Here is a 13,277-nt window from a genome sequence, read left to right as displayed (position 1 = left end):
ACAACTGCTTTAAATATAGGAACATGGCTCTTTTAGTCCAGCTTAAAATAAACATATGCTGGGAACTTGTATTCATGGTTGGCCTCCATCTGTAGTTATCTGCACGATCACAGTCAAGTTATAACATTCCAGTTTTGTCTACCATAAAATGAAAGTTCCCAACAAGATAATCTCTGGGTTGCTTCCATTTGCAAAATTAAACGTAAAAGAAATCCACAATTCTCCCAGCACCAGGCACCCTTAACAGTGCCTCATAAATAATAATAACCATGTTTCGCAGAGTGTCTGGTACAAAGTCAGGATTGTTTGCAAAATGCAATTTAAACAGATCGCTCTTTATGGCTTGCCATTTACCGTAGTAGTAAATAGCAAATAGGCAGTTGTGCCTATGTATATTTGCTGATCTGTCATACACTGGAAATAAGGCCAGTGCATTATCCCTTTATAAATCAGGGCACGTGTTCATTCTCTGGGAGAGGCATTAAGTTTTTATTGAAAATGAGAAGCCACTGCAGCTGGGGTGAACCACAGAGAGGGCTCCTTCCATTACCATTTAACATATGCACACACAATTTTCAGAGTGAGTGCCAGGGTTTTCCTCGCCTTGTTCTGCCATGTGTTACAGTCAGCATTCCCCTCTATTTCAATGGTCTTAAAGACTACCACTTTCTCATCAACTCTTATCTACCCATGTCGGGCTCAGCTTCATTCACCAGCTCTAATTATGTGACTTTCTTCCTCCTGATTCTTTACCTCAATGTCTCCAACATGATTTGGTTCCACAGCATTCTCAACATTCTTTTCAGGCCCCACTGGCTATTCCTACACAGTTGAAATCTGCTAATGCTCTTAAGATAATGTCCTTCACCCTTGGAAACAGAAAGAGAATAGCAATAATCACTGATTCTCAGTATGAGACCTCTAAACATTGTATGCCTTCCTTCTTTTAAATGTCTTACATCTTTTTTTTTTTTAATGAAGTAAAAAGAACCCGGGTCTCACAGCATTAGCTCTCTCATATATGTATGAAATGATCAACATGTATGTGATTTATGTAGTTAAATATTTATGGTTTGGGAATGCATCTACTCTATCCTCATCTCTTTTATTCCTATAAAGAATTAACAATTGGTACACTACACTGTAACCCAACTGCTGGGTTACACACTGCCTGCAATTTGGAAACACTGTTCTGAACTACATTATAAAAATCAGAGAAATTTTCATTCAGGTATTCATACAGGTCAAAAAAAATAGGATTTATGGAGTAAGTCTGATTTGGTACAGGGTCTTCACAATTTATGGGAAACTAAGCTGATAACTGAATTTTGTATTGAAATTTTAATCTGTACCTTACAAGCACCATTTTGAGTGAAAAGGATACAACTGGCTAATTCTGCTCAATCTCCAGAACAGTGTAGAACTTAATGCAGAATTCAACTGAATTTTCATATATCCTGTAGGATGGAGCATGTGATATTTAGGTCCAGGGGAACTGATAGAGAATTCTGATTGGTAGATGGTCTGTTTGTGTTTGAGTAAAAATGATAAGGCGCCTTCTCTTCATATATGCCTATATTTGTACATTAGTACAGGTGAGAAACTCTCCCAAGGTCACCTTGAAGTTTAATCCACAGTCTAATATATTTAACAAGATTATGTTATATAACTTACTGTCTTACTATAAAATGACAGTAGTTTTTTGAAGGGAAAAGAAAGTCTCACTTAACAGAAATTAAATCCAGAAGCCAGTTCTACAAACACAGTATGTAATCTCATAAATTCAGTTTGGGGTTATTCAGAGTAACATCTAAATAGAATCAACAGTTCATCCTCTGAATGGAGAGGTTTACCTAGTATTATTAACACATTAAACATGACTAACATATAACTCAAAGCAAACATTAAACCTTGATTACAATTTATGGAAACAACATAAGCAAGAGTAGGTGGGCCACTTCTTCCTCTCCTCTACTTACAAATCCACTCACTTCAGTTCACTTGAGAAGTCCAATTCAGAGCCCGTGGACTCTACCATTCTAGTCCTAAGAGTTATCCTTCTCCTTTTTTATCACAAGTTAAGCACAAGGTTACACTTCCACTGTGATTTTCCCAAATAATAGGAAGTGAGGTATTAACTGGTCGTCTTTATGAGTAGCCCCAACCTCAACGCTCACATGGAGAAAAGTCCTGTATTTTAATAAACAGTGCATTCTTGAGATGATACTTAATAACTAAATGTTTACAATCACTAAGTTCACAGATTTTAAATTAAGGTTTTAATTTTAAAAAAAACTTGAACTTTTTATAAATCCCTTATTGAAAATATACAAGCATAAATATATACAATGGGATATTACTCAGCTATAGAAAAGAATGAAATAATGCCATTTGTAGCAACATGGATGGAGCAAGAGATTATCAAACCTTGTGAAGTAAGTCAGAAAGATAAATATATATGGTGTCACTTATATGTGCAATCTAAAATATGACACAGATGAATTTAAGGACAAAATAGTAACGGACTCACAGTCATAGAGAACAAACTTAGGTTCTCTATGTAGCCAAAGGGGAATGGGGAGGGATGGATTAGGAATTTGGGATTAGCAGATGCAAACTATTGTATATTATTACATATAGAATGAATAAAAAATAAGGTCCTAATGTAGGGATAGGGAACTATACATAGGGAACTATGTAGCATAGGGAACTATATTCAATATCCTATAAAAAACCATAGTAGAAAAGAATATGTATATAGACAGATATACATATGTGTATCTGTGTATATATAAATATATGCATACATATACAGAACTGCAACACTTTTCTGTATAGAATAAATTAGCACAACATTGTAAATCAACTATACTTCAATAAAGTAATAAAAACTATCTTTGTTTATTAAAAAAAGAAAATATATAGGCTTATCGATGGTGCTGCTATTGCTTTTCTTTAGGTTATCCAATATCTAGAATTATTTCAAATGTTAACAGTATGGATTTCCATATGCTACAGCCCATGCACTCAATATGCCAGAAAATTTGGAAAACTCAGCAGTGGCCACAGGACTGGAAAAGGTCAGTTTTCACTCCAATTCCAAAGAAAGGCAATGCCAAAGAATGCTCAAACTACCACACAACTGCACTCATCTCACATGCTAGTAAAGTAATGCTCAAAATTCTCCAAGCCAAGCTTCAACAATACGTGAACCACGAACTTCCAGATGTTCAAGCTGGTTTTAGAACAGGCAGAGGAACCAGAGATCAAATTGCCAACATCTGCTGGATCATGGAAAAAGCAAGAGAGTTCCAGAAAAGCAACTATTTCTACCTTATTGACTAGGCCAAAGCCTTTGACTGTGTGGATCACAATAAACTGTGGAAAATTCTGAAAGAGATGGGAATACCAGACCAGCTGACCTGCCTCTTGAGAAACCTATATGCAGGTCAGGAAGCAACAGTTAGAACTGGACATGGAACAACAGACTGGTTCCAAATAGGAAAAGGAGTACGTCAAGGCTGTATATTGTCACCCTGCTTATTTAACTTATATGCAGAGCACATCATGAACAACTCTGGGCTGGAATCAAGATTGCCGGGGGAAATCCCAGTAACCTCAGATATGCAGATGACACCATCCTTAGGGCAGAGAGTGAAGAGGAACTAAAAAGCCTCTTGATGAAAGTGAAAGAGGAGAGTGAAAAAGTTGGCTTAAAGCTCAACATTCAGAAAACAAAGATCATGGCATCCCGTCCCATCACTTCATGGGAAATAGATGGGGAAAAAGTGGAAACAGGGTCAGACTTTATTTTTGGGGGGCTCCAAAATCACTGCAGATGGTGACTGCAGCCATGAAATTAAAAGACGCTTACTCCTTGGAAGGAAAGTTATGACCAACCTAGATAGCCTATTCAAAAGCAGAGACATTACTTTGCCAACAAAGGTCTGTCTAGTCAAGGCTATGGTTTTTCCAGTGGTCGTGTATGGATGTGATTGTTGGGCTGTGAAGAAAGCTGAGAGCAGAAGAATTGATGCTTTCAACTATGGTGTTGGAGAAGACTCTTGAGAGTCCCTTGGACTGCAAGGAGATCCAACCGGTCCATTCTAAAGGAGATCAGTCCTGGTGTTCATTGGAAGGACTGATGCTGAAGCTTAAACTCCAGTACTTTGGCCACCTCATGCAAAGAGTTGACTCATTGGAAAAGACCCGGATGCTAGGAGGGATCGGGGGCAGAAGGAGAAGAGGACGACAGAGGTTAAGGTGTCTGGTTGGCATCACCAACTCAATGGACATGAGTTTGAGTGAACTCTGGGAGTTGATGATGGACAGGGAGGCCTGACATGCTGTGATTTATGGGGTTGCAAAGAGTCGGACACGACTTAGCGACTGAACTGAACTGATACAATTCAATTTTACATATTTTAGAAAGTTAATTTTTAAGAGATAATCTGAAGTGACTGAATACAAAGAAGGAACTTGTTCTAATACTGCAAAAAAAGATTACAATTGAAAAAAATTGCAAGACATTGAGCTTGGATTAAGTCTGGAGCTGTGAGACAGGGGTTTTTCTGCTGTTGTTTTGCATAGTCCACAGATAATAAAATGTTATCACAGGAATATGAATGGCAGGCTTCTCTAAACAAAGGATTCTCTGGTGAATTCTCATCCTGTCATTAGCTACATAGAATTATGAGCTCCCCTTTGCATTTAGACCACTAGAATGATGTTCTGATACAAATTTGTGTGACTTTAATAAGTTACCTGAAGTTTCAAAACTTCACTTTCTTAAACTGGGAATAACAAAATTTATAATGTTGGGAGACAATTTCCCATGTTGTTGTTGTTGTCTAATTATTAAGTCATGTCCGACTCTTTTGTGACCCTGAGGAGTGTAGCCCACCAGGCTCCTCTGTAAATGGAAATCTCCAGGCAGGAAAACTGGAGTGGGATGCCATGTCCTACTCCAGGGGATCTTTCCAACCCAGGGATCTAACCTGCATCTCCAGCATTGGCAGGCAAGTTCTTTACCACTGAGCCACCAGGGAAGCCCAATTTCCCATGAGTCTTCCATGTTTCTGCTTATCTTGTGAATCAAGATCCTCCTAACATTTTTTTCCAGACTACCTTTTCAAAAATATTTGCACAACAAACAACCCTGAAAGATATATGCCAGGCTAGAAGCACTACCTTTTGCTGTCCATAATAATAATAATCATAATAGCTCCTTCCTGAGCAAAAACTGGGCCAGCTTGCTTATAGTCCCTTTAAAAGATTGAAGTTTCCTAAAATTTGGGCTTCCTCTCCTATAATGCAAACCAGGAGTCGCCCAGCTCTCACTGCATTGCCCTATAGGAATCTGGATGTGGAGACTGGGACAAATGCTGATAGTCTGGTTTCTGCCGTTTCTGTAACACACAGATCTTCATCTCTGTTCCACCAGTTTGTATCCTCTACCTGCCTCGGTGAATTTATGTCAACTTGCAGGCATGTAGAATAAAATCTCAGCCCCTTCACAGTTCCTGACATACATTTCATATTGTTGTTGTGGAAATCAAATTATACAACACTCTTATAAACCTTAGCTCTGTGCCAGGGCAAAGCATTCAAAAATTTTAGCTATAACATTATTATCACTCAATCCAATGTTTAATAATATCCATAAATTTATCATTAAGCCTCACCTTTCAAAAGCTGTACTTAATTACAGATTTTTATGATTTTATACCATTTTGCTTCTCTATTTTCTTTCATAATTGAATTAAATTTAATGAAATTCAAATGAATTAAAAGTTATACTTTTAATACACTTAATACTTCCACCATTTTAGCATTTTCAATTTTCTACTCATTTCAAAACACATATGACATAAAATAGTCTAATAATTGAACAAACACTGTTATACAAAGATATTAATATTTCTAAAATCAAACAGTTGGGAGACGGAATATTCCAAGTATGACATAGTGGCAAATATTTGCTAACTGGTGTATGAAAGCAGATTCAGTATGTATAAGAAAGAAAGTTGAGGGGTGGGACTAATTATTTTAAGGGTATGTACCACCTGTGGACATTATAAAAATTTAAAAACTTAAAATTTCATAAATTTTTACTTATTTTAAAACTATAACTCTCTCTCTCTCATTTTATAAGCTTTTCCATTACTATGCCTGCCTGTGGTCAAACTACCAAGAAGGAAAGTGAAAGAACTCAGTCAAGCTTTTAATAACAACAAAAAAATAATAATCAATCAAACAATTAACATTAAATATAAAGCTATTAATGACATCAATGTTCTGAAGACTGTTTTTTTAAAATATACATAAAATGTCTTTTTCTTTTCTCTTTATACTATAATAAATGCCTCATAGATAAGTAAAACAAAATTATTTTCCTGAGTAAATATTCAACCCAATTACTGAGCTGAATTTAGAGACTGTAAATCTTCTCAACAAAAGGAAAGGTCATGAATTAAGAAATAAACTTTTGTAATCTGGTACCTTTATTCCAATTAATGAGCAGGTAATAAGTAAATATTGAAAGAACAAGTTAAAAATTATGAAGAACTAAACAGCCTCTCGATGAAAGTGAAAGAGGAGAGTAAAAAAGTTGGCTTAAAACTCAACATTCAGAAAACTAATATCATAGCATCTGGTCCCATCATTTCGTGGTAAATAGATGGGGAAACAATGGAAACAGTGACAGACTATTTTTTGGGACTCCAAAATCACTGCAGATGGTGACTGCAGCCATGAAATTAAAAGACGCTTGCTCCTTGGAAGAAAAGTTATGACCAACCTAGACAGCATATTAAAAAGCAGAGACATTACTTTGCCAACAAAGGTCCCTCTAGTCAAAGCTATGGTTTTTCCAGTAGCCATGTATGGATGTGAGAGTTGGACTATAAAGAAAGCTGAGAACTGAAGAATTGAAGCTTTTGAACTGTGGTGCAGGAGAAGACTCTTGAGAGTCCCTTGGACTGCAAGGAGATCCAACCAGTCCATCCCAAAGGAGATCAGTTCTGAATATTCATTGGAAGGACTGATGCTGAAGCTGAAACTCCCAATACTTTGGCCACCTACTCAAAGAAGTGACTCATTTGAAAAAACCCTGATGCTGGGAATGACTGAAGGCAGGAGGAGAAGGGATGACAAAGGATAAGATGGTTGGATACTATCACCAACTCAATGGACATGAGTTTGAGTAAATTCCAGGAGGGGTGATGGACAGGAAGGCCTGGTGTGCTGCAGTCCATGGGGTCACAAAGAGTTGGACATGACTGAGCAACTGAACTGAACTGAACTAAACTGAACTGGTGGCTTGGATGGCAAAGAATTTGCCTTCAATGCAAGAGACTTTGGTTCACTCCCTGGGTTGGGAAGATCCTCTGGAGAAGGGAATGGCTACCCACTCTAGTATTCTTGCCTTAAGAATTCCATAGACAGAGGAGACTGGCTGGCTACAGTCCATGGTGTTGTAAAGGACTGGACTGAGCAACTACATTTTCACTTTTTCTTTTAACTTTCCTTTTTTTTTTTTTTGACCCTCTGTGTTTATGGAGTTTGTCTTTCAATGAAAGAAAGCATTTTGTTAATTACAAAGAAATGTGATAAATATAGGTATTCTTCAGTATAATATAAAAGTAAAAGCATCATAAAATGAATAATGAACACAAAGTCTTATTGGAGATGCTGTTGTTGTTAAGTGGCTAAGTTATGTCTGGCTCTTTGTGACCCCATGGGCTGCAGCAAGCCAGGCTTCCCTGTCCTTCATTATCTCCCTGAGTTTTCTCAAACTCATATCCATTGAGTTGGTGATGCCATCCAACCATCTCATCCTCTGTTGTCGCCTTCTCCTCCAGCCTTCAATCTTTCCCAGCATCAGGGTCTTTTCCAAGGGGTCAACTCTTTACATCAGGTGGCCAAAGTACAGGAGTTTCAGCTTCAGCATCAGTCCTTCCAATGAATATTAAGGGTGCTTTCCTTCAGGATTGACTGGTGTGTTCTCCTTGCTATCCAAGGGACTCTCAAGAGTCTTCTCCAGTACCACAGTTTGAAAGCATCAGCTCTTTGGCACTAAGCCTTCTTTATGGTCCAACTATCACATCTGTACATCCTGGGGAAAACATAACTTTGACTATATGGACTTTTGTCAGCAAAGTGATGTCTCTGCTTTTTTTTTTTTTTTTAACATTGCCAAAGTAGTTATTTCACATCAACATTATGGAATTTAAAGAGAACAATCAAGATGTCTCATAGATTGGAAATTGACTTATTAATTCCCTTTCACTTCCAAACTTCATCAAGCATTCACTACAGTTATGAGGTAAAACAGCTGAATGTTTGTGATCCAGATGAATTTTAAAATCTTCAGTCTCTCCTGTTGAATATTCAGAGTATTGACATAAGCAAATCCCTTCAGATAAATGTGATTTAAGTGTTTGCAATATTCTAGTGTACTTGAGAAGCCCTTCCCACAGTCATCACAAACGTGGAAAAAATGTAACATGTTCAATAGCAATGTATCTGTTAACATTTGTATGAAGTCTACTCTGAAACCCACATACTTGACTAACAAAGAAGTTTTTACATTTGTCAGGTGTGATTTTGTTTAAGAGGCTCTACTGTCCATGTTCTCCATTGTTATACTTATTACTTTATTAATTAACTGCATGCTCATTTAACACATGGCTATGCAAGCCTTCTGGATCATTCGCTTCATGTTCACAGAACAGTCACAAGTACTTTTTATCACAGCTATGCTCCTGGAAATGTAGGTAGAGTTTCCTGCTCTAGGAGAATTGTATGTCACACTTCTCACACCCATAAAAGTGATCACTAAAATGAGTGTCTGCAATGTGCCAGCTGAGGGTCTCAAAAATTAGTCTTTTTTAAAAATTAATTATTTTATGTTAACCACTCAATATTATAGTGGGTTTTGCCATATATTGACATGAATCAGCCATGGGTGTACATGTGTCCCCCATCCTGAACCCCCCTCCTACCTTTCTTCCCATCCCATCCCTCAGGGTCATCCCAGTGCACCGGCCCTGAGTGCCCTGTCTCATGCATTAAACCTGGACTGACAATCAAATCATCCCACCCTCACCTTTTCCCACAGAGTCCAAAAGTCTGTTCTTTACATTTGTGTCTCTTTTGCTGTCTCGCATATAGGGTCATCATTACTATCTTTCTAAATTCCATATATATGCATTAATATACTGTATTGATATTTTTCTTTCTGATTTACTTCACTCTGTATAATAGACTGCAGTTTTATCTACCTCATTAGAACTGATTCCAATGCACTCTTCTTAATAGCTGACTAGTATTCCATTGTGTACATATACCACAGCTTTCTGTCTTATAATCACAGTATTTACAAATGTCAGGATCCTCTTCATGCAGTTTGGATGTTTGATCAGAAGCTGGTAGTGAAACTTTCTCTGCAGACGCAGCACACCTTTGAATCAGTATGCTTCAAAATCATATGCTGCTTTAAATCAGAAAAATATCTCCTGTTGGACTCACAAAGTTCACATTTATAGGGGTCACTGCTGTTAGCTCTCAATAAGGTCGTTTCTGCTGGGCAGAAACTACTGCTACTAGCAGTAGAAGCTGCAAGGTCATTTCTGCTGGACAGTCACATTCACAGCTTGGCTCTTGCCAACAATTTTGCAAGGTTTAGCTGGTGACTCTTCATCAGTTTAGTCTCGGAGAGTCTCAGAGGATTTGTTTTCTGTCTCCATATCATAATCTTCAGAAATTTCATGTACTTCTGCGGCAACTAGAACATCTTCAGTAGTATGAACTTCAGTGGGGCTCTCTCCTTGAGTTTGCTGGTGGGCTGATTCAGGAGAGTCAAACTCTTCATCACAGATTTCAATATCAGCAGATTTTTCTGTAGGAAAGGCAGTGTGGTCTAGAATTCTAAGAACAGGACCAGGAACTAGGTTGTATTGACTCCTGTTTCTGACCTTGATTCCATCTGTAAATTTTGGCAAGTCATTTGATGTCTCTGTACCTGAATCATCATCTTTGTTGTCAAAATATTTTGTCTGGTTGTCTCATAGAACACTGTAACAATTGACCAGAAAAAAATTCCACTGAATCCATCTGTAATTCTGCTTATTCCAGAGGAATCTGAATAAGTAGAAAGATATAAAGTCTTTTTTTTTATTTTTGTAGGATATTCATTCATATCTTTTAAATTTGCTGTAATCTTTAATACTTGAGTGAGGAAAAAATAAATTACACAGAGGTTTTCACAGATGGTAAAATATGCACCCCACATCTGTGCCACATGCCGTAGGGGCCTGCCAAGATGGCAGGGAGGTGAGGAGTTGAGGAGGTGAGAATCGGGGCCTAGGAGGGACCATAGGCCTCCAGCCCCGGGGGTGGCCTGGTGGCCCATGACCCCTACACGCACGTCTGTACCAACAAGGATTCCCTCAGGGCATGTCTCTGCTTTTCAATACACTATCTACATTAGTTGTCATAGTCTTTCTTTCAAGGAGCGAGCGTCTTTTAATATCATGGCTGCAGCCACCATCACAGTGATTTTGAGGCCCAAGAAAATAAAGTGTGACACTGTTTCCTGTTTCCATTTTCCCCATCTATGTGCCATGAAGTGATGGGACCCAAAGCCATGATCTTAATTTTTGGAGTGTTAGTGTTAAGCCAGCTTTTTCACCCTCCTCTTTCACTTTCATCAAGAGACTGTCTAGTTTCTCTTGCTTTCTGCCACTAGAGTGGTATCATCGGCATATCTAAGGCTGTTAAAATTTCTCCTGGCAATCTTGATTTCAGCCTGTGATTCATCTAGGCTGGCATTTCACATGATGTATCCTGCCTATAAGTTATATAAGCAGGGTGACAATATACAGCCTTGATGTACTCCTTTCCCAATTTGGATCCAGTCCATTTTTCCATGTCCAGTTCTAATTGTTGACTCTTGTCCTGCACATGGGCTTCTCAGGAGATAGGAAAGGTGATCTGGTATGCCCATCCATTTAAGGAATTTCTAGTTTGTTGTGCTCCACACAGTCAAAGGCTTACTGGAAGTAGATGCTTTTTCTGGAAACCCCTTGCTTTTTCTATGATCCTGGATTCTTTATCTCTATTGAAGATAAAACTCATTATCAGATTAAAAGTTTGTTTCATACCAACAAAAGATTTCCTAATAACTGATACAAACATATTCAAGGATTTTAGAATGAAGGAAATAAGGAATTTCACATCCCTAACTTTAATAATCTCAAGTCTACTTTAGCTTTCAAAATAAGGGAACGCATAGACTAAGAAGAGGAAGGATAATTAAAATATATAATAAAAGGTAATAATAGTAAAGATAATTTTTAAACTTCAAATAAAGGTTACCAAAATGTTACATTAAATTTTATTTCAAATAATTATGTACATCCTTCTAGGTTAGATTATAATAATGACCCAAAAGTACAATTAAAATGTATCCACATTTGTGTGGTTCTTAAAAAAAAAATCACAATTTCAAAATCAATAGCAGTTTGAAGACAAGAAGGGAAATATACAGTGGGAAATTTCAGTCTGTTAGGATTAAGGAAGACGGACCAGTTCCATACTATACATGATCTCATGCTTAATGACCCCAATAATGATACTAATCTTTATATAACACTTCATTTCTAGAGTGTTTTCCCAACCTTCTCTAGTTAATCAGTCAGTCAGTTCAGTCATTCAGTCATGTCCAACACCTTGCAACCCCATGGACTGCAGCATGCCAGGCCTCCCTGTCCATCATCAACTCCCAGAGTTTATTCAAACTCATGTCCATCAAGTCAGTGATGCCATCCAACCATCTCATCCTCTATCATCCCCTTCTCCTCCCACCTTCAATCTTTCCCAGCATAAGGGTCTTTTCAAATGAGTCAGTTATTTGCATCAGGTGGCCAAAGTATTGGAATTTCAGCTTTATTATCAATCCTTCCAATGAATATTCAGAACTGATCTCCTTTAGGATGGACTGGTTGGATCTCCTTGCAGTCCAAGGGACGCTCAAGAGTCTTCTCCAACACCACAGTTCAAAAGCATTAATTCTTCAGCTCTCAGCTTTCTTTATAGTCCAACTTTCACATCCATACATGGCCACAGGAAAAACCATAGCCTTGACTAGATGGGCTTTGTTGGCAAAGTAGTGTCTCTGCTTTTTAATATGCTGTCTAGGTTGGTCATAACTTTTCTTCCAAAGTCATAACTTTCCTTTTCTAGTTAATAAGGACAGACAAATCCTGCTGGGCCTTTCAGGGGTTTCCAATAACATTTCTGTCATTTGGAGCCTCCCTAAAATCCAAAATGCATTTGATTCTTTAAGAATTCAGCAATGATTAATTAAACCATATAAAACTTTAAGGGGCATATCATCTGACCAACTTTCTTTCCCATGAAATTCTGAGGTTTGTTTCCTAAGACTACCCTTTGTTCTTCTCATAAGTTTTAGTAACCAACTGGTTTTGCCTTGATAGTTTAGTCTAAACTAAGATGGGAATACCAGACCACCTGACTTGCTTCTTGAGAAATCTGTATGCAGGTCAGGGAGCAAGAGTTAGAACTGGACATGGAACAACAGACTGGTTCCAAATAGGAAAAGGAGTATGTCAAGGCTGTATATTGTCACCCTGCTTATTTAATTTATATGCAGAGTACATCATGAGAAACACTGGACTGGAAGAAACACAAGCTGGAATCAAGATTGCTGGGAGAAATATCTATAACCTCAGATATACAGATGACATCACCCTTAGGGCAGAAAGTGAAGAGGAGCTAAAAAGCCTCTTGATGAAAGTGAAAGAGGAGAGCAAAAAAGTTGGCTTAAAGCTCAACACACAGAAAACGAAGATCATGGCATCCGGTCCCATCACTTCATGGGAAATAGATGGGGAAACAGTGGAAAGAGTGTCAGACTTTATTTTTCTGGGCTCCAAAATCACTGCAGATGGTGATTGCAGCCATGAAATTAAAAGATGCTTACTTCTTGGAAGAAAAGTTATGACCAACCTAGATAGTATATTCAAAAGCGGAGACATTACTTTGCTGACTAAGGTCCGTCTAGTCAAGGCTATGGTTTTTCCTGTGGTCATGTATGGATGTGAGAGTTGGACTGTGAAGAAGGCTGAGTGCTGAAGAATTGGTGCTTTTGAACTGTGGTGTTGGAGAAGACTCTTGAGTCCCTTGAACTGCAAGGAGATCCAACCAGTCCATTCTGAAAGAGATCAGCCCTGGGATTTCTTTGGAGAGAATGA

At 38.0% G+C, this 13,277-nt stretch overlaps 1 pseudogene; it reads right to left on the bottom strand.

Annotated features, from left to right (window-relative positions):
- Window positions 1-8,243: 8,243 nt before the first annotated feature.
- Window positions 8,244-12,303, bottom strand: LOC138443226 (zinc finger protein 639-like; annotated as a pseudogene).
- Window positions 12,304-13,277: the final 974 nt, after the last annotated feature.

This window comes from Ovis canadensis, chromosome 7, assembly GCF_042477335.2.
Source record: "Ovis canadensis isolate MfBH-ARS-UI-01 breed Bighorn chromosome 7, ARS-UI_OviCan_v2, whole genome shotgun sequence".
Classification (NCBI taxonomy): domain Eukaryota; kingdom Metazoa; phylum Chordata; class Mammalia; order Artiodactyla; family Bovidae; genus Ovis; species Ovis canadensis.
The sequence above is the reverse complement of the archived record's forward strand: the minus strand, read 5'-3'. Positions and strand labels throughout refer to the sequence as shown.